The sequence below is a fragment of the Pinus tabuliformis genome, chromosome 7 (genome assembly GCF_031772625.1).
Source record: "Pinus tabuliformis cultivar Carrire ecotype Pingquan chromosome 7, CPIR1, whole genome shotgun sequence".
Classification (NCBI taxonomy): Eukaryota; Viridiplantae; Streptophyta; class Pinopsida; order Pinales; family Pinaceae; genus Pinus; species Pinus tabuliformis.
Window position 1 is genome coordinate 940,489,848 of NC_142293.1, and position 23,285 is coordinate 940,513,132.

Genomic DNA, 23,285 nt, shown 5'->3' on the forward strand with positions numbered 1-23,285 from the left:
GATTAGCTTCAGAAAATTAAATATTCAAATCAGAAATGGAGTAAGGTGAATCTAGGGAAAATGAGCGCTAGCACAGGGCCAATAGAACTAGCGTTGGGCTAGGAGAAGATAGATCTGGGCTGAGGAGCCCCAAAAGTTGAAACCCTTGTTCTGAAAAAATTATTTTGCTTCCGATCTTCAGATTTATTGCGAAATCTTTAATGGTTGGACCTACAAACAAATTTGGGACAAGATATTGCTCTCCAGGGCCTAGATCTATCTCAAAACCCCCAAATCTGCTGGAAAAATTCTCAGTTTTGAAGATTTACTTGGCTGATTTCTCAGATCTATTTCTGCAAACAATCTTTGAGCCTAGATTTTGCCTTCCAGGGTCTATATCTAGCTCAGATCTGAAGATTTTCTTGGCTGATTTCTCAGATCTATTCCTGCACACAATCTTTGAGCCTAGATCTTGCCCTCCAGGGTCTAGATCTAGCTCAGATATGAAGATTTTCTTGGCTGATTTCTCAGATCTATTCCTACACAAGTGAAAAGAGAAAAACTCAATACCCAATATGTACAAAACTAGAGAAAATTCCAAAAACCCAAGTGTTAAAATTCAAAATTCTGTTACACATTTCAGATCTACACAAGTAAATAACAGATCTATACAAATAATTTACAGATCTATACAAGTAAATAACAAATCTATACAAATAATTACAGATCTATCAGTTTTGAGGAGTATGAGTCCAACTCTGCTCCCAGATCTGATAATCTAAGGCTCTTAACAACCAGATCGATCAAAATTTCCACAAAATATTTAAAAGATTTTGAAATTTTAGAGAGATACTAGCTCAAAAACACCCTGCAGAAAAAATATTATCGTTAGATAAATCGTGAGGCTTATATGAAGTAGGCTCTTCAGAAAATATGTGTTGAGAGTTGGCTGGTCCAACTGAAGACTATCCCCAAACGCTCAATGAGAACCTGAGAGATCTTCTGCAAACACTAGACCAACGATCAAATCAAGTAGAGAAATATAACAACAATAAAATTCTGAAGAAATAGAGATACCTGCTACTTCAATCAAAATTAAAAATGTTACCCTAGATCCAACAAACTGAATAAGATACCTGTATTCATATTATTCTAAAAGAGTTATTGATTGATAGTTTTCACATAATATTAAGTAGAAATTAAAACAATGTTACCATAAATTCATGAAGAGGAACACTACAACACGTTGAAACTCCAAAAAGTTTTGCATTAATTCAAAAAAGTATACAAGAGAGCTTGAGAGCTTAGTACACAATCTAGAGATCAGATTAATCACTGACAAATGATCTCCTATTTAAAGATAAATCCTCCAATGGCTAGTTCAAGTGATCTTCGTCAAAGCAATCTTGACCATTGATGAGGATCAAAATTTCTTTTAATCTTATCCGTTGAAATTTTAAATTCTTGAGGAAATTCGAATTTTTCAATTAAATGCATTTTAATTAACTCAAAAATAAAAATTTTGCGTTAATTTCCTCAAAAACTTGACTTTGACTTAACTCCCAGGGACTAAAGGCTTAAAATTTAGCAAAATAATTAATTTACCTTAGTCCCAGGACCAATGTTGCACGAAGCAGGGACGAAACGGGGACGCGGAAGCGTCATTTTCCAAAAATCTAGGAAGCGAAATGTCTGCTATATATATATATTTATATTTTTTTTGCATTTATACTCAAAACAAACATCCCAAATACCAAATTAGTTGTAGAAGACATGAAAACATGCATATTTTTGCATAAATCAAGATAGATATGGCATCCATGATTGCATTGTAGTTACTAGTATGTACATCAATGATTAATTATTCGAACATCAACCATCTATATTCTAGCAATTACAAATATACATCAAATTTTTAAGCATATTATAAAACATAAAACATAGAGCATATTATGATTTATCTAGCAAGTGAGCAACTGTCAACATTTGTCATGTCCAAAATTCATATGATAATGTTTACAAAATAGGTCACTTGGTCACCGCCAAGACAAAAAGGTTCAAATTCACAAGCCTACAAATCTAATGATTAATCTATGACAAAAGTAGTAAATTGTGAATATATCTACTAGTCTCTCCTCCTTTCACCACGAAGAGAACGTGGTGGCAATGAAGAAGATGGTGCCTGTGGAAGTTGTGGCACTGAAACTGATGAAGATGAACCTCCGATGGTTGGTGTTGAACCATGAAACCTAGGAACCAATGGACTAGATGGGGGTGGCATCTCAACATGATCATCATCATCCTGGAATCACTCAAAAAATTCTTACAAAAAAAACACTAGTTAACAAAAAAAATTAAAAACATGAATTAGAGAAATGCTTTATAAGCAAAATTCATACCACAATGGACATACCTGGATAAGAGCATCCTCTAATTGCTCTAATCGCAACACTCCATACTCCAAATTGGGTTCCTCTGGATGCCTGTCCCAAAGCTTAAGGTCTTTATTAGTCTTTGCATCATCGTAGTAATGGGACAACTATTGCAAGTTGTAATGAACATAAACCAAACTCTTTGCCGGGTCTAAACTCAACCTGTTCCTTTTAACACTATGGATGAAAGAATAAGAGCTCCAACACCTCTCTGCAGAAGAAGTGTTTGCCACCTGTGATAACACCCGCAATGCCAAAGTCTGTAGAAGTGGAGTATCCCCTCCATGCATGTTCCACCACTCAAGAGAAGAAAAAGTCTTTCGATCTCTAATTGCATGCATGCTCCCAAATGGACCAGTGTTAAGTGTATAGTTGCTCAACTGTCTCCGTACCATGGCAGCCTCCTCTTCATCAGGGACTAATTTACTCATTGCAATCATATATTTTTTGTGAACCTCTTGATCTGGGTGTGGTTTTCTCCTGTTTCCCCCCCAGGTGTGGGTGTTGAAAGCCATGATGGATGATAGTATTTAGGTGTCAAAACATATGCTAATGCATGCAATGGAACATTTAGCATTTCCCATCGGTTTCCACCTCTGCACGAATATAAATGTACAAAGGTGATATCTCTAGGCTCAACAATGTCTTTAATCTGCCCCAACATGCTATCCATTTGCTCATACACCTCCCCAATTATTGGTCGATCTGAATCTCCAAACTTGATCATGTAATAAATTGGTTTGGTGAATTGCAAAACATATTTAACCTGTGACCAAAAGTACATGTCAAGAATAGTGTCCTTGGCTGCATTAGCACCATCTCTATCAGTGTTAATTTCATCCCATGTTTTAGCGCACACCATATTAGTTAAAGCTTGTCTCACCTTCACTAACTGCTTAAAGGTGAGGTAATAACTGGCAAATCTTGTCTTTGCAATTTTAAGCAACTGCAACTTGGAGTAAGTGCCATAGAAGTAGTTTACCCTTGTATGCCCTGTGATGAATTTAATGAGTTGCTTCCCTCTCCTGTAAAGCTCATTAATCCACCCACATTCTTTATGCTTCACAATATCATGCATCAAAAGGTTCAATGTGTGAACCAGGCACCCAGACCAAAAGATGTGTGGATGAGTACGCTCAATAATTTTTCCTACTACCTTACAATTTGCTGCATTATCTGTGATCACTTGAACCACATTATTCAGACCAACATCTTTGATTGATTGCAATAGGAGATTTGCAATGTTTTGGGAAGATGCATTGATGGAGGAGGAGTCATGACATGTAATGAATATTATACCACTAGCAAAAACACCAAGAACATTTATCAAATGTTGGTTTCTAATATTTGTCCACCCATCTGATACAATGGATACCCCACAGTCTACCCACTTATTTGTAAAACGTGTCAAGACTCAAAGCTCTTTGAACCTTTGCTTTTTCTCTTTCTAATAACACTGTTCTAGCTTTTTCATAGTTGGGGGACTTGTATCCTTTTGGGGCTTCATTGATGGCCTTTACCATTTCATGCCAATAGGGAGAGCGAAGCACATTGAATGGTACACCGCAAGCACAAAGAAATTAGACTATCTTTCCATCCATATCATCCCTCCCAGCGACATTAAGGAAATCCCCTATTGTTCTTTTACCTCCAGAGCTTCTAGAAGTACCATGAGGAGATGAGCTACCAAATCTAGAGGTTGCACTTGATTCAGAATGAGTTTTTTGTTTCTTGCTTTTTTGTTGTGCAACCTCCTCTATTTGGATGTATTTTCTTCTTTGTTCAGCTGAAATGTTTGGGCAAATTTGTATCCCCGTAGCACCCTTTTTATCATCACTGTCCATTACCCCACAAAGATGCCTCCTTACACAGGTATATGAACCACTAAATGGTTTTCCTCCATGACAACTATGAGGGCACAAAAATTTGTAGCTTCCACCACCTTTTCCCCTTCAAGTTTGGTCACATAGTTCCACAAGGGTGTTAATACAGCTTTCCCCTCAAGTGTTTCAGTTTCCCCTTCAGATTTAACTTCATCCCCTTCCTCTTCAAACCCTTCCTCCTCATCATACATTGGGTCACTCATCTTGGGATCACTATCCTCTTGTGCTTCTTCCCTTCTATTCCTACTCCCCCTTGCCATCATTAAAACCAAAAGTGGAATGATACATAGAAGTCAAAAGAACGCCATCTTGGAATATGGATATAGGTGGTGGACAACCTGCAACTAAATGAGCAAGTAGAAACAATGGGAAAGAGTAGGAGAGGGAGGAGAAAAATACAAAAAAAAATGTCAAAAAAATAAGGGAGTTTGGGGTTTGCATTTACCTCTTTAGCTCTTGTAGATGGAAGTCCTCCAAGCTCCTCTTCCACTCCTCCAAGCTCTCCTCTCTTCTCTTCTCTTCTCCAACTCTCATAAACTCAAAGTGAGAAAATGAGAGATGAATGGGGGGTTAAATCCCTTCATTCCTCACCCTAACCCAAGGTGGACCCACCCCCAACAATCCAAAATGCCAAAAAAAAAAAAAAAAAAAAAAAAAAACACTTTTTTGGCTGCGCGGCGGAAACGGAGGAAGCTGTACTGAATCGCTCGCAATTCGTACGCTTCGTACTTTAAAGCACGACGCTTCGTACGACTGAAGCACTGTACGAAGCGCGTTTCAGAAAAACTGAAACGCGTTTCGGTCACGCGCTTTTGAAATTTGCAGGAAGTGTGCTTATCAGTCCGAAACGCGTTTCGTACGACGCTTCCCCCACGCATCTGTACGGATCGCAGATTGGGGTTTTGATTTTGAGGGGGGGGGACGTTTCCTGCAACACTGCCCAGAACATTTTAAAATTTGAATTTTAAGGACCAACGAAATTTTCATTTGGAAAATTTAAATTTACTTAGGACCTAGAATTAATTAAATTTCTGGCTTAGGATTTTAATTAATTTTTGGCCAGAAAATTAATTAATTAACCTGTGAGGGGATAAATTATTTTTCCAACCCTCAAGCCACTTTACATCATAAAGGGGAAAACCCATCTGAAACAAACCTTCACAGACTACCCATTTCTGTGACACAAATATAGTCCAGCAGACCAAGCAATTTGTAATAAAATAACCTAACCAAATAGTTAAGATTATTCCCAAATCACTTTTACATAGACTCGATCTATAACACTAGGACTCACCTAAGATCCCAGTGACAAAATACATTTCGGCTTTGGGGTAAGACTGAAGGAAAACTCTGCCGACCATCCGAGAATGGATCAATGAGACAAAAAACCTCCCAGAATGTAAGTCGTCACCAAAAAATTAGGTTTACCTACGCAATCACATACATGACACAAATCTGTTGAGATTATTTACATCATATACATGTAGAATGGATTTACATTATAACATGAAGATTAGACTAATGATGATAGCTGGACGACACGGACACATCGATCAAGCGCTATCCCTTTTGCGAAAAAAAGGGGTGTACTGCTATGGGTCGTTGATACGTAGTGGTCAGCAGGACCCTAAGTCTAAACTTAGGAAATTAAAATAATTAATGGGTATTAATCTAAAATGTGGGTGAAACTTCTAGAAGAAGGCGAAGATCAAGTCAATATGATCCTAGCCATTGATTAGAATCTAATTTGGGTCGCTGATTGATCAATGAGAGAATTATAAGAAGAGGCTTGATGGGCACTTGGAGAACACACCAGAGGCAGATACTCAGTTACTCGAGTAAGATCGATTTTTTCATTGGTCGAAGTTTGGCAAGAGAAAATCAAATCAAAGGGAGAGGTGCAGGTGAGAAAGGAACAGAGGGGATCAACATCTTTCAAGAGTGCAAGGCAGCAAGACGTAGAGTAGGAACAGGGTGATGCAGAAAGAGGCAACGTGGAGGCAGATTGACGCAAAGCCTGCGTGGGCAGCTAGACGCTGGGCCAGTGTGAGAAGTTTGACGTAGAGGGACGCAGAAGGATTCCGAGGAAGAGGAGTACTTCACCTGGATCAGAAATTTGTTAGGAAGCATCTGTAAAATTTCTTTCTTGTTTTTGCTCGCTGTAATTTGTACATGAGATTTTGTTGAAGAATAATAAAGAAACCCTCATCTACTGCACCGGTTTTGCCCACATTGGGTTTTTCCGAAGATGATTGTCCAAAAATAACTGTCGTTGTGATTGTAATTGTGCCAGTATTTTTCTTTACATTTACTTTCTGCAATATTTTAATTGTGAAGGCTGTAGTAGATTATATTTCGATATTTGCTGTAAGAATACTGTGAATAACTTATTTCTAAGATAATAAGTAGAAGAAATAATGTTAATCACTGCAGTGGGATTTCTATTTAGAAAATTTCAGAGGATGGTGGTGTTGAAGAAGATGATCGGCCAATTCCACTTCTAGGCTCCTGGTCCTCAATATTCAGGGCAGCAAAAGAGAGCTCCAAATCAGGACTTTTTGGATCCACATCCCATTCCTTAGAAGGCCCACTGCAATTTTTTGGACCCCTACGAGATGCAAGACTAAGGTTGTAGTGCACATAAACAAGATCCTCTGCCTTCTATGAGCCCAACCTGTTGTGCTTTATAGAATGAATAAAACCATAAGTGCTCCAATTCCTTTCTGCTGATGAAGAGCTTGCCACTTGTGAAAGAACACGAATGACAAGGTTTTGCAAATGTACACCATTTGGTCCATGAAAAATCCACCACCTAACTGGATTCATGGTGCTTCTCTCCTCCAAAGCTGATATATCTGAATAATCATTTAATCCTACAACAAAACTGGCAAATTCTTCCTTCACCTCCCTGTGTAGATGAGCTGGAAACATTCTCATAAGGGTTTTTTTTCACCCCATTAGCCACCTCTCTATCCTTATGGGATGCCTTCCTCTTCCCATTGCTTTGAGCAATAAGCTCCTCATCATAAAATTTGGGGTTCAAGGCATGTGTTAAAGTGTTCAACGGTGTGTTGAAATTGTTCCACTTATCAACAATGATTTTCTTGACTAAATCAACAAAATGATCATCAACAAACAAACGCTGTGGAGACTCTTGTGAAATGATTTCCATAGTTTTCTCAACCATGGAATCCATGCCATCATATACCTCTCCTAAGAAAGGTTTGTGGTATTCCCACCTAGCAACATTTGCTAAGCGAAATATCAATTCTTGGCCAGTTTTGAATTAATTCACATTAGCACCTAGGAAGTGTGGGTTTAGAGGCCCCACATGTATTTTTGATCAAATTTGAGCCCAAACATTAGAGGATGGAGGAGAAATTCGAGCCACTAGTGGTACATGGGGGCCACTCATAAAACATTGCGGCCCACATGGGCAACACACTCTCATTGGAGCAAAGTTGGTGGGGGGAAGTCTACCTGGGCCCACATGGGCATCTTAGAGGCTCTTTGATAAATAGAGCAAGAGGCACTCATTTTGGTCATTTTGTCATGTCCCTTCCTAAATTATTTTGGAGCAAGATTAATTTTTATATTATGCGGCCAATTTTGTAGCTAGTGGGTTCCATTCGATTTTATTAGGAGATTAGACTTAGGAAAAGTTATTTTTGTTGTGGTTAAGTTACAATGGGGGCCACCCACACTAGGGAAATACACACTGCCTAGTTTGATTTGCATGAAGGTGGTTAAGTGAGGGCTCACGATGGAAGAAGAATTGGAGAGAAAAGTGCTCCACGAAATCTATATAAGGAAACTCTCCTCATCTCATTCATCTTTTGGCATGTGTAGCCATCCTTTGAGCTAGCCATTGATGAGGGGAAGCATAGAGACCACAAGCTGGGATTTTAGCGTAGTTTGCTTCAGAGGCGCACTGACAAGATCTACAACGTTATCAACCCATCCCTACACATTGGATTGAGAGAGGCAGAGTTGTCTAGACATACCAGAGGGGATGACCAGGTTAGCAGCACTATTGGGTCACCTTTGCCCATTGGAGAGAGAGAGACAGAGCTACCTAGTCAGATCTCATGTGTTGACCTGGGTAGCGGGATGAGACGATCGGAGTTGCACAGGGTGCAACATCCACATGTTGGGGTTGTTCTATGTGCAGGAGTTCGTGCATTCGATCCCTCTCTTGGGGTTGGATGGCGAGAGATTCTGAGTTGGTACCCTATGGAGTGGGCTATGGAGATGGTGGTGGACCTAGGTGTAGCTCAACAAGAGCTTCCAGGCACTGGGGATATGGAAGCCTAGACTGATATTGGGATCCGGGTAGGAGTACCTATCATTTCCCAAGTATGCCAGTTGACTACAACTTGGATGGTACAATTAACCTAGCAGTTGAGCGTGCACATTCGCTAGGGAAGTCTTGGTCAACTCTAGTGGCCAACCAGTTTTTGGACATATTCCTTTGGTTGTCTTGGTATGACAACTGTGCATAGGATCATGGGGTGATCAACATACTCTGGCAGGTGTTTGTCAGACGAGGTGGCATTGGCACGCCACCAGACAGTGCCTTGAATGGCACTGGGGACCTTCACTTTTGTGTGGGGCACAGAGGACGCAGAGGAGCATAGCAGCGGTGGCATCACTGCTGACACATAGGGAGATTCGCTTCTTGGACCCCTCAGGGAGGATTTGGAGTGAAGTTCCATTTATCGACGGGTATAGTGATGCGACAATGGAGGTGATGATACTGATCAAGTGTGGGCTGACACATAGAGACACAACTCTAGGCCATCCAGGGATGTGTGGGAGCATCTAGCATTGAGCAATGGACTACTGGTGGACATGGAGGTGCATGGTGGTGTACCGTGGTGTGTTGGATTGCATTGTGGAGTAGGAGGGTCTTACATTACATTGAGTACACACGGTGAGTGACTGGTGCCTTGACATAGACAGGATGTAGGACAGTACAAGATGGTATAGATGTACCCAAGGGTATCTAGTGGTGTACAGGGATAGGTTGCAGCATACAGTGGCAAGTCGAGGAGTACGGTGATACTTGGTGGTATGTAGTGACACATGATGCAACGCAGCAGGTACTTGGAGCATTGCCTCCAAGGAGACTTATGGGCTAGGGCATTGGGTGTACCATTGGATGCAACTCACGTAGGATTGATGAGGACATTGTTGAGCATCTAGGGACACCATGTTTAGCGGAGATAGGGCTTCAAGGGGGTTATTAGCAGATCCGAGGCAGAGAGAGTGTCATCCGTAGGATTACTCTTCAGCATTCCGACAGATTTTTGATCATACCATTTGGGACATACTTGACCATCATCCTCTAGTGTTGCTTATAATCACAGAGTGTTTGGTTGTTGCCTCTTCACATTCTCCATTCAGGTAGCAGGGCATGGGAGGCTCACACTAGACAGATGGATGCGACATCGCATGTCATGAGCCAGGAGGAGACTCTCTAGTTGAGACACTTGGTAGGTGCACAAGTTGTCAGATACAGGCTTAGGGATGGCATGGTTGAGGGCAGAGGTAGCATATGTTCAACCCCTGGGCTCACACTTACGGGACGGTGAATGGTAGACTTCGTCTACAGGAGGGTACCCAGACTTTGGGCAGTTTCCAAGTGTACCATCATGAGTTAGGATAGCGGATTTCACTGCGTGGTCTGGCAGGAGCAGGGCAATTTCGCATGCGTGAGACATACCCCTGATACTTGACGTCCACCCAAGGGATACATACAGGGGTCAGAGATGAGGGCCAAATGGGTTCTAGTAGGTAACAATGTTACGTAGCGACATCCTGTGAGGAGTGGGAGTTATGAGCTCCTCGTATGTTTGGGGGATCTAGGGATCTGGTTGGCGAGTGGATCACTCCATTTTGTGATGAGCAGGGTCATGGCAGAGGATGATCCAGTTCACTTTGGGTTTAACACATGGGGGATCACTGAGACCTCCATTGCATGGTGAGGCAGACTTGTCCTGTTATGGCTCAGGGTTGAGATTGACATTGGAGGGGTAGATATTGGCATCGTGGAGATGCTCGGGTAGGATGAGCTTGGCTCTCACAGATTTTTGGCCACTAGGCCTTAGGAGGAGAGGATATAGTCTACGCATGATGGGGAGTATGTCATAGTCAGAGTAGCGCAATGTCAACATGGTGGCACCACTCTGGGACTAGCAGGGAACCAGAGCATCACAACTCTTCACAACTCAATAATCTTTAGGGATGAGCTGGCTACTATAGGGGGAGATCATGCAGATCTTCCATGGGGCTTTAGCTAGTCATTGATGGAGCAGGGGACTTCTGATACTTCCATCGGGTAGGATAGTGAGTGGAGCGGGGGGAGCTCCATGTTGGACATGATGGCCTAGGATCCTGGTATTGAAGGATTCTTTCATGTCAGGACAGTGTAGAGGTCACGAATGATTCAGTGTCACATTTGGGACCCTAACACCTTTTGCAGTGACAGTGGGGAGCAATAGCTAGAGAGGATGCTTGTTCAGGATTTGCTTGAGGACAAGCAATTTTTGGTGGGGAGGACTGTGATATTCCCACTCAGCAACATTGCTAAGGGAAATATCAATTTTTGGCCAGTTTTGAATTAACTCACATTAGCACTTAGGAAGTGTGGGTTTATAGGCCCCACATGTATTTTTGATCAAATTTGAGCCCAAACATTAGAGGATGGAGGAGAAAATCGAGCCACTAGTGGTACATGGGGGCCACTCATAGAAAATTGCGGCCCACATGGGCTACACTCTCTCATTGGAGCGAAGTTGGTGGGGGGAAGTCTACTTGGGCCCACATGGGCATCTTGGAGGCTCTTTGATAAATAGAGCAAGAGGCACTCATTTTGGTCATTCATTTATCTATTAAGAGACATGTCTTTGACATAGCATGCTTGAGCAGAATCCAAGTCTGCAAGTGCTATTTAGCACACGAGTGTCTCCGAGCAGAGATCTCAACTCTTGCTTTGGTGGACTTCGAGTGCTAGCCCAAGGAGGGAGTTCCATCATTTTCCGATTGTTCCAGCAGTGGGAGTGTGAGTTTGTGTGGAGGAGACACTAGCAGCAGCGCAGGGACTACACAGTGCTTGGAGGAGACACACTTGGGAGTTGAGGAGTGAAGGGAGTTTGGGCCTAAAACTTGAGGTGGAGTCCGGGGAAGTGTTGTGGGGTCTTTTCCAGCATTTTGGCGAAGCAACAAACACAGCACGCGACAAGCTACATCTTATGCTTTTGGAAGAAGGCCAAGCATTTGGGGTCAATTTTGGAGCGTCAAAACTAGGAAAAACCCTTTCTGGGTTTTTTTGGGTTTATTGAGGAGAGACCAAGATTAATTTGGCATATTTTTTTGGGCAGATTTGAGGGGTCAAACAAGGGCTCCAACTTAGCCAACAACTAGAGGAGGTAGGGGAAAATTGGGCCGAAATTCCAAAGTCAACATTTAGCCAATTCCTTTGTGGGTTTTTGTTGGTTTTTGGTGGAGGGCTAGCGATAATTTCTCAGAATTTTCTGAGCATCCGAGGAGGCCCTAGCAGTAGTTCTTTGCAACCAACAACATTTTTTCTGGGTAGTTTCAGCGCAGAGCCAGGAGAGAGCAACAACATATTTTAGAGGGATTTCTTATTGTTCATTTGGGCTTAGGTAGCTTGCCTTGAGCAAGCCTAGGTGCACTCTTTCCTACACCACATTGTACCCTTTTATTTATTAATAAAATGGCTCAAATCAGCGCAGTTCATGGAGATTTCCGGTTGTAAATGTGCTGTAAATTTTTGCATGTATTTCTGCTATGTTTGCTTTGTTTAACGTTGTATATTTCCATTAGGAATATTACAGGTTGGTCAGTGTCAACATTCTGAAGAAGCTCAAATGCAGGGATTGTGAACTTTAGCAAGAAATCTATGTTGCTCCACCAGTGCTCATCAAGGCACAATCTATGCACCATATATCCCCGCTCTGAATCTGCTTGTCTCCACTCAGCACAAAGTTGACTCAACACCGTGGAAACTAATGCTTGCTTAACCTCAAGAAGGCGACGCAACATTAAGAAGTTTGAGGCATATCTTGTCTTAGCAACTTTTAACAATTCGAATTTGGAGTACTCTCGAAATATTGCTTGAGATTGGTGGTTGTTGTTGATGAATTTAACAATCTCCCTTGCTTCCTCTGTGATTTCCGTTATCCATGGAACTTTATTGTCAATCTCCTCTAAGATTAGATTCAGATTATGGACAATGTAGGGTGTCCAAAATATGTGGTCATACCTCCCTTCAATAATTAAACCTGCAACTTTGCAAACTGGTGCATTATCCGTGATAACTTGCACCACCCTGTTAGGTCCTATTTGTTCAATAGATTTTATAATAACATCAGCAATGAATAGAATTTTACAAGAACATCTTTTACCTCTCCTGAGCAGTCTCCCGCCTTTAAAAGCATTGCTCCTTTGGGTGAAGTGGCAATGGTATTTATCAATGGTCTGCACCTTGTATCTGTCCATCCATCTGAGACTATGGTAACCCCAGAGCTACTCTAGGAAGAACGAATTGGTGATATGATATCCTCCACAAGCTCCTTCTCATTTTTGAGAAGCTGAGTTCTAACTTTCTCATAGGTGGGCCCCTTGTACTCTTGAGGAGATTTTTTAATTGCCCTTATCATATCTTGCCAGTAAGGAGAGCAAACAACATTGAATGGGATACCACATGCATAGATGCTCCTAGCTACTCTGGAATAAACTTCTTCTCTTTCTTGCACATTCACCAATTTAGCAATTCTACTATCATGAACTCAAGTGGATGCCCCTTAGGTATTTTTGGATGGTGGTTGTTCATGTTGTTGAGTGGCTCTCCTCTTCCTTGCTTCAACCACAATCCTTGGCTCAATGTTTGGTGGAGCTTGAAGAGTAGCTTGACTAAGCTCTTCATGCCTTTTTTTTAATTCCATCCGCCTCATCTTGTTCTCTTTAATATGCCCTCCTTGCCAATGGGTTTGTTGTTTTTGTGTAACTTGCAATCCCTTGTCCTCCTCCAAGCAAAAGATGTGCCTTTACTCTTGGGTAGGAGCCCTTGTATGAATTACATCAAAGATTACATCGCCATTCCCATGAGCCACCACCTCCAGATTTTTGAAGCTTCTGAACTTACCTCCAAAGAGGATAATATTCAGCCCTTGGGTTGGACTTGGGGTTTGAACTTGCACCTTGGTTAAAAGCCATTGCTGCAAAAAAAATAAAAAAAAAACAAATCTGTAAAGAAAAAATGCTTTTCGTATATTTGGAAGCATAAACCATCAAAAAATAGAAGAAATAGCGGGAAAAAACTAATAAAATGAATGCTTCTTACCCAAATTTAGTTTTTGTAGCTGAAGCTACCCCAAAATGCCAGAAAAGACGAGAAATATGGCTATAACTGAGCCAAAAACCAAGAATGTCATAGCTGGAAACTCCGCACTGCAAATCTGCTTGTGAAATCTCTTTCTCTTGCTGCTGGAATCTCCTTTGCTTATTGTTGAAAACGCCTTAACTGAAACCACTACTCTCTTCCTCTTTTCTCCTTGCTAAAATCTTTCGTCTTCAAGTGAAACAACTGGCTCAGTTCGTGTGATGAGGGAATGAGGCGAGAGTCTTTTTATAACTTGCAAGAGCCATTTAGAAGCATCCAAAAGATATTTTATTTGCCCAATGAAATAATAATAATAAAAATGCGCAAAAAACACAACTTAAAGGTGGAAATGTGACCGTACAACTTGCAAACACGTTTCAGGCTGTACTGGGCCACGTTTCCCCAATGGGAAACGTGCTAGTACGACTTGAAACGTGTTTCCAGGTCACATCAAACGCGTTTCCACATTTCCGTATTGTTTCTGCCCAGAAATGGTCTCAAGACGAACGTTTCCTGCAACATAGCCTCTAACATTTTTGCAACCATACATTCAATTTCACTCTTCTGGGCATAGGGATATTTGTAAGGGACTAATGTTTGGAGGAACACTTCCTGGAAACAAATGAATAGCATGATCATGATCGTGAATACGAGGGAGACCTTTGGGGGTCTCAAATACCTTGGAATGATTGTCAAGGACACTTTGGTGATATGAAGAAATGGATGGCTTAGATGTTTGAACATCTAGCAAACACAATTGTGGAAATACCCCACGCTGTTCCTTCTTCAAAAGCTTTGTCATTCCATTAGAACTTATTATCTTCCCAGGTTTACCTACGATATCCCTAATTCCATTTCCTTTCCTTAGGGGAAAAATTTCAAGAAAAGTTCTTGAAAATTAAAAGGTATCATCCCCAAAGATTGTAACCAATGGACTCCTAATGCAACATCTGCACCTCCTGTTGGAATGGAAAGCATTGGACTATTCAATACATATTCCCCCATGGTTAGATTGGTATTATGCTAAGTCACAAGACACGAGGACACAAGACACGGAGGACACGTAAATACGAGTATTCGACACGAGACACAACGACTCTCGAAACAGGACATGAGGGACACCTTATATATATATATTAAAAAAAATACTGAAATATAGTGCTTGATCCATATAGATATGAATCATGATGATATTTATTTAGTATTTAGTATACACTATTTACTATTTAGTAATTTACAAGTTAGTTTATTAATTTACTACATCAATGATGTTTACAATTCATTGGTCATTGTTCATGTTATAATTTTTGTTATTAACTTCAAACAAGTTTGATCATGTTCAAACTTCACGTAAGGTAGTTTATGAACTATAAAATTATGTGTTCAAACTTCATTTTTGACCAAAGTGTTAATCAAGCTTTCCCTCCCCTTAGACCTCGAAGGTGTAGTGAGAAATGAGCACATGACAGGGAGTTGGGATTTTTATTTCAACACACGAAAGTCCTGCAGGCTATAACACAACTTACAGGAAATCTAAGTGCTCCAAATTCTCAACAAAACATGCGAACACTCGTCTCTTGCATCTCCAGGTCCATGTCAATGTGCAGTTGTGAGCATTGCGCTCGAATATGATGGAATTCCTCACACTGCACAACAAATTTGATTTTGGCCGCGAGCAAACTCGACTTCAGTGGCGATCAATGACAAAAAAACCCAAAAATAAACCATGTTGCAGGTTTTAAATGTCACTTTTCGTAAGACGTGTGTCCTAAGAACCAAAAATGTTAGGGCACGTTTTCGCAACGTCCAAAACGCGTGTCTCGATTGGAGCAAGATTAATCTCTACATTTTGAGGCCAATTTTGGAAGCTAGACTTAGTAGAAGTTATTTCGGTGTGGTTAAGTTATATGTGGGGGCCACCCACACTAGGAGAATACACATTCCCTAGTTCTATTTGCATGGAGGGGAAATCAATGGTTGAGTGAGGGACCCATGATGGAGGGAAAGTGGAGGGAAAAGTGCTCCATGAAATCTATATAAGGAAGGCAGCTCTCCTCATTTCATTATCTTTTGACATATTGAACTCAATCTTAGTTGCTCGAGTTGCTTAGTCGGGTTACTGTGCTGTTTAGCACACAAGTGTCTCCAAGCGGAGATCTCAACCCTTGCTTCGGTGGACTTCGATTGCCAGCCCTAGGAGGGAGTTCTTCTTCATCTCAGTTCGTAGCAGCAGCAGGGAGACGAGTTACAGCAAGCTATAGTTGAGTTCCAACAGTAGGGAGACGAGTTACAACAGCTGTAGTCGAGTTCAATAGCAGGGGAAGTAACAACAAGGAGGTCGAGTTACAGCGGCAGGGAAAGGAGCAGTAGGAGGGCTGAGTTACAGCAGCAGGAAAATAGCAGCAAGGAGGCTGAGTTCCAGCAGCAGGGAGAGTAGCAGCAACGCAGAGCAGGGAGAGTAACAGCAGCGCAGAACAGGGAGAGTAACAGCAGCACAAGGATTGCGCAACCATTGGAGTGAGATTTGTTGGGGCAACATTAATCTGGGGATTTGGAGTTGGGGAGATGGGAGATCATTTGGGGGGCCATTTGAGGAGGATTGCTGGCGCTGGGAGTGCATAGATTGACAGGTTCAATCACAGCAACAAAATTCGTATTTGGAGGAGGGCCAAGCCGTGAAGGGTCAATTTTTGAGGGTTGGAACCTAGGGAAACCCTTTCTGGGATTTTCAAGGTTTTTGGGAACGAGTACGCTCCTAATTTTATAGAATTTTCTGGGCAGATCTGAGGGGTCAAACAGGGGTCCCAACTCAACTAGCAACTAGAGGAGCTAGGGGAATTTGGGCCAAAATTTCGAGGTCAACATTTGGCCAATTCCTTCGTGGGTTATTCTGGGTTTCTTGCGTAGAGGTTGGGATTAATTTCCTAGAATTTTCTGAGCAACATGGAAGGCTCTAACAACAGATCATTTCAGGCAGCAACACCTTTCTAGGTAGTAACAATGCAGCTCTTGGGCCGGATTACCAGCAGATTTGAGGAGGGTGTTCCATTGTTCATTTTGGGCTTTTTCTAGCTTTCCTAGAGCAAGCCTAGGTGCACACATTCCAACACTTTGTTGTACACCTCTTCCCATTTAATAAAATGAGTAGAAAAACGCAATTTGGTTGCCAATTTTGTGGTCTAATGGTCTGATTTAATTTTATGGTGTTGTTTTTATTGTTCGCTTTGCATAGCACTATTTTTCCTAGTTTGGAACATTACAGTGGTATCAAAGCATGATCTTGGCCCAACTGTGGGAAATTAGCCAGAAGATCATGGAAGCTTTGGGTATGAGTGCATAGTGACGGGTGAAACCGGAGACAAACCCATGGCTCAAGGGAAATCCAGTATGCAGAAATTCTGGGGTAGAATTCATTGGGACGATGAGAGGTTGGCCCAGTTGAGGAGGGTGACAGACCAAACGCATCCTCACCCTTACAACGGAGACGTTAGAGGTGAGCAGGCCGTGGGGGTGCAACCATCTATGTCATGTGGGGAAAGCCGACCAGATCAAGGCAACAAATCTCTTGAAAAGGAGCAGGCAGGACAAAGACAGTTAGAGGGTGAGACCAGGGGGCGCTTTTGCTGGTGGAGACTTGGCTTTAGATACCAGGAGCCTGAGGAGCACATCGATATACCCGGTGTGGCGCAAGAGTCACCTTTTTTAGTGACCTCTTTGATAGCCCCAGTTGACACCTTGCTGAAGAGGATAGAGCCTACACACATAGAGCCATCTGTTGAGTGAGTGCCACCCATGGACGAGATGTTAAGAATTGTTGAGGTATCTGGAGCTGTGACCGAGTTTACAGGTGAAAGACGCCCACGACAGTTCCACTAGTTTCAGGCCGACCTTCTAGCATTACAAAGGAAGGTCATGTTAGTGCGTGAGGCTATTCTGCAACAGAATGAGGCGCTAAAGGGCATGAGAGCGGTTTGTGCTGAGTCCACGACCAAATTGACTCACATTGGGGAGCGGTTGGATTCCCTACTGGCGCAGCTAGAGTGCACATTGGGGCGTGAGAGCAATCCTCTTCGGGCATACATTGACAGGGTTGGCAACATTGTTAGGTTACCTTGGCCCATTGGACAGAGAGAGACAGAGCTACCTAGTCAGATTTCATGTATTGACCAAGATAGTGAGATGAGACGACTTGAGTTGCACAGGGTGCAATACCCACATGCTGGGGTTGTTCAATGTGCAGGAGTTTGTGCATTAGATACCTCTCTTGGGGTTGGATGGCGAGAGATTCTGAGTTGTTACCCTATGGAATGGGCTCTGGAGATGGTGGTGGACCTGGGTGTAGCTTAGCAGGAGCTTCTAGGCACTGGGGATATCGACAACACAGGCTGGCATTGTGTTCCCGGTTGGACTGCCTATCATTTCCCAGGTATGCCGGTTGACTACAACTTGGATGGTACAATTGACCTAGCGTGCACATTCGCTAGGGGAGTCTCGGTCAGCACTAGTGGCCAACCAGTTTATGGACAGAGTCTTTTGGTTGTCTTGGTATGGCATTTGTACACGGGATCACTAGGTGATCAGCATACTCTGGCAGGAGTTTGTCGAAGGAGGTGTCATTGACAGGCCACCAGATAGTGCCTTGTATGGAGATGGGGATTCTTCGCATTTGTGTGGGACACAAAGGAGCAGAGTGGTGGTGGCATGACACCTGGGGAGATTGACTTCTTGGGTCCCTTAGGGAGGACTTGGAGGGGAGGTCCCCTCATCGGAGAGCATGCTGATGCGACAATGGAGGTGATGATACAAGTTGGATGCGGGTCAACGCATATGGACACAGCTTTAGGCCATCTCATTCAGGGATGGGTAGGAGCATCTAGCGTGGAGTAGTGGTTTGCAGATGGGCATGGAGACGCATGGGGGTGTGCCGTAGTATGTTGGATTACACTGTGGAGTGGGAGTGCCTCACATCGCATTGAGTACATGCGGGGAGTGACAGGTACAGTGACACAGGAAAGAGTCAAGATGGTACAAGATGGCATAGTCGTAGCCGAGGGTATCCAACGGTGTACAGGGGTAGGCCGCAGTGTACAATGACATGTCTAGGAGTATTGGGATGATCGGTGGTATGCAGGGGTGTATAGTGCTGCACAACGAGGTCTTGGAGTGTTGCCCCTAGGGAAACCCTTGGACGGAAACACCGAGCATAACTTTGCGCGTAGTTCCCCCAAGATCGACGGGGACACAAATGAGTGATACTTGATGGTATCCACGAGGACTCACACGTCTGACCCTCTTCTACATCCCACATGGGCTCAGTCGATTTTGTTGTCGACTTTCTACACTATGGGCATGAACAATAGGGGGCAAGGAGCTCACCCGAGATATTTGGGTGACACTCAGCGCAATAGGGGGGAGACTTTTTCAACAGTGGTATTGGGTTGGTGCGTCAGTTGATAGCCACAGGTTGGGGGATGAGGTGATCATCTGCAGGGGTGGCATATCATTCATCACCGAGCCTACGTCTAGGGAGCTAGTCACAAGGGAGACATGTGTCACTCTTTTCTCAGGGCATGTTGGGACAATGCATGAGCCGATGATATCAGGTGCGACTGAGGTAGTTTTCCAGTATGTTTGGGCTCAAGACCTTATATTGGCACATTATGGAGAGGGCGGATGGTAGACCCAGGGGAGATGGTTGGCAGGGATAGGAGGGATCCACATACCCTGAGTCGATTACGAGTATTGGATACCCATCTTTTGGTTGCATTCGGGGGTAGATATTTGGCACACGTGGCTTCCAACGATCATCGGTACTACACAGTGGCAGGCACAGGGCAGATTAGCATGCATCAGATTAGCCCACGATATATGGAGCCTATATATTGATCACATGCAGGGACTAGAGATGAGGCATGGATGGATTCCTGTAGTTGTTAGAGCTATGTTGCAGCAGGTCCAACTAGGGGATGCAGGGATTCAGTTGATTGATAGATCACTCTATCTCGTGATGGTCGGAGTCATGGCAAAGAGTGGTCTAGTTCACTCTGGGGTTGGCACATGGGGGTACACAGTGGCCTTAATCGGATGTCGCGTCTGGATTTCTTTATGGCTGCACCGGTTCGGAGTTAGATTTAGATGGGTAGACTTTGGCATCATGGAGATGTCGGGGCAGGATGTGTCTCGCCTCTATCAGTATTCCACCATCGAGTTCCAGGAGAGGAGGATACTGTCTGCGCATGATGGGAAGTATGTCATGGGCAAAGTAGCGCAATGTTAGCATGGTGACACCACTCTAGGACTAGCAGTGAACTGGGGCATCACAACTCTTCACAGCTCAATAAGCTTTAGGGATGCGTTGGCTACTACAGGGGGAGATCATATAGATCTTCCTTTGGGCTTTAGCGAGTCACTGATGGAGCAGGGGACTTCTCGTACCTATATCGGGCAGGATAGTGAGTGGAGCGAGGGGAGCTTCATGTTGGATATGATGGCCTAGGATTTGGGTATTGAAGGATTCTTTCATATCAGGACAGTGCCGAGGTCAGGGACAATTTAGTGGCACATCTGGGACCCTAGCACATTTTGTGGTGACAGTGGGGAGCAACAGTTAGAGAGGATGCTTGTTCAGGCATTGCTCGAGGATAAGCGATTTTTGGTGCATTGGAGGAGGTTGCGGATGAAGATGCTACTTGGGAGGGCGAGCACATACTTGAGCATCTAGCACTGAAGTTGCTTGGGGACAAGCAACATTTGGGAGGGGAGGAATGTAATGTCCCTTCCTAAATTATTTTGGAACAGGATTAGTCTCTACATTTTGAGGCCAATTTTGGAGGTGATGGGGCCTATTCGATTTTATTAGGAAACTAGACTTAGTAGAAGTTATTTCGGTGTGGTTAAGTTATACATGGGGGCCACCCACACTAGGAGAATACACATTCACTTGTTCTATTTGTGTGGAGGGGAAATCAATGGTTGATTGACGGACCCGTGATGGAGGGAAAATGGAGGGAAAAGATCTCCACGAAAACTATATAAGGAAGCCAACTCCCCTCATTTCATGATCTTTTTTGACATATTGAACTCAATCTTAGTTGCTCGAGCTGCTTAGTTGGGTTACTGTGTTGTTTAGCACACGAGTGTCTCCAAGCAGAGATCTCAACCCTTGCTCAGTGAACTTCGAGCGCCAGCCCTAGGAGGGAGTAGTTCTTCATCTTAGTTCGTAGCAGCAAGAGGGAGACGAATTAAAACTAGCTATTGTCGAGTTTCAACAGTAGGGTGACGAGTTACAACAGCTGTAGTCGAGTTCCAGCAGCAGGGGAAGTAACAACAAGGAGGCTGAGTTACAGCCACAGGGAAAGGAGCAGCGAGAAGGTCGAGTTACAACAGTAGGAAAATAGCAGCAAGGAGGTTGAGTTCTAGTAGCAGGGAGAGTAGCAACAACGCAGAGTAGGGAGAGTAACAACAACGCAGAACAGGGAGAGTAACAGCAGCGCAAGACTACGCAGCCATTGGAGTGAGATTTGTTGGGGCAACATTATCCCGGGGATTTGGAGCTGGGGAGCTGGGAGATCATTTGGAGGGCCATTTGAGGAGGATTGCTGGAGCTGGGAGTGCATAGATTGACAAGATCAGTCACAACAACAAAATTCGTATTTGGAGGAGGGCCAAGCTGTGAAGGGTCAATTTTTGAAGGTTGGAACCAAGGGAAACCCTTTCTGGGTTTTTGGCAAGGAGTACACTCCTAATTTTATAGAATTTTCTGGGTAGATCTGAGGGATCAAACAGGGGTCCCAAATCAGCCAATAGCTAGAGGAGCTAGGGAGAATTTGGGCCAAAATTTCGAGGTCAACATTTGGCCAATTCCTTTGTGGGTTATTTTGGGTTTCTTGCGTAGAGGCTGGGATTAATTTCCTAGAATTTTTTGAGCAACAGGAAAGGCTCTAACAACAGATCATTTTAGACAACAACACCTTTCTGGGCAGTAACAATGCAGTTCTTGGGCCGGATTAGCAACAAATTTGAGGAGGGTGTTCCATTGTTCATTTTGGGCTTTTGCTAGCTTGCCCAGAGCAAGCCTAGGTGCATACATTCCAACACCTTGTTTTACACCTCTTCCCATTTAATAAAATGAGTAGACATCGCAGTTTGGTTGCCAATTTTGTGATTTGATGGTCTGATTTAATTTTATGGTGTTGTTTTTATTGTTCGCTTTGCATAGCACTATTTTTCCTAGTTTGGAACATTACAGAGGGGGCAACCTCCTTTACATCACATAAATGAACAATTCTTGGATGATACAAATGACAAGACCTCCTTGGTATATATGAGAATCTAAGGGGTCATAACATAATCATGGCCTACATGACAATAATAATGTAAGGGCTCAATATTAACAATGTTGAGATTCTATGTGAGAGAACAATAACAATATGGGGGCTACATGGGGCACAACAATAACAATGTGAGGCTACGCTAGTATTATAGGGGACCTAACAATCCCACCTTGGGGGATGTGTCTTCGTGGAACACTGCTTCTTTTCCAAAATTTGTATATTTATGTATTTTTGGGTCAACTATTTTTTTCCCAGTTCTGGTGTGGTTTGTGGTTTTGTGGTTGATCGGTTCGATGCCCGATCTGGTTGTAATGGCATTTGTATGAACGACGTGCAATTGCTGCTTCATGACATACCTTGTTAGTGTGTGAATTGGGAGGGTATTCCAACATTTGACGTGATTATGCTGTGCTTTTTTTGCTATCGTTGGTTAGGCTGATATTGCATAATAAACAATCTTTTGGCAATCCTAAGCATTTCTTTTACTTTAATCATAGCTAATACTACTGTTTGTTTTAGCTGGACTCTAAACTTGTGGTTCTATAATCTCTGGTTAGAGAACAATTTCATAAACCCAGTAGCTGTACCTTTCTTGCATGTGGGTTTTCTCTGCAAGGATCAGTAGGACAGTGAAGTTTGCCAGCCAGATCAATAATTAAGCAAATAAAAGTGTACTTCTTCTGTATCATGGGTCCCACTGCTTGTGATTGCTTGAGCTCACAAATGGCAACAGGCTTTGCGTGTCTCTCATGAAACCATAGCAGCAACATGCTTTTATGCTATATGAACACTTATAAGATTGTCGATGCTGAATGCTTCAACCCTTATGGATGCAAACTTATTTTAAAAAACTAAAATGTGAGCTCAAAGACATTTATACTGCATCCATCAGTTATACTTTCCTCATAAAATGAAAAATATATGTTTAAAAAATAATAACAGTGTAATATTACTCGAGATATCTCAAAATTTTCCAAAAAATTCTGAGTTTGATTGAGTTTTCAGTGAGGCAAATTGTCAAACAGTTTAGTGACACATGGATGTAGGTGCATTTTTGTGTTTCTCATTCAATGTAATACTCACAATACCAAATATATATTCAAGAAAAACACTTCAGATCAGAAGCATAACATTTATATATCACTAAGAAGTGACATAGGTCATTACCATTAGTAAACAAGAGGTACACCTTTAGATTTATGGACTAAACATAGAGCTGATATATACAATAAAAACACAAGGAACCTGGAAG

The 23,285-nt window shown here is 42.7% G+C and overlaps 1 protein-coding gene across 1 annotated transcript in view; it reads left to right on the forward strand.

The window, feature by feature from the left end:
* The window catches only part of LOC149250731 (NAD(P)-binding Rossmann-fold superfamily protein), a 326,674-nt gene that overhangs the window by 61,549 nt on the left and 241,840 nt on the right, over positions 1 to 23,285 (forward strand). The window lies entirely within an intron of this gene.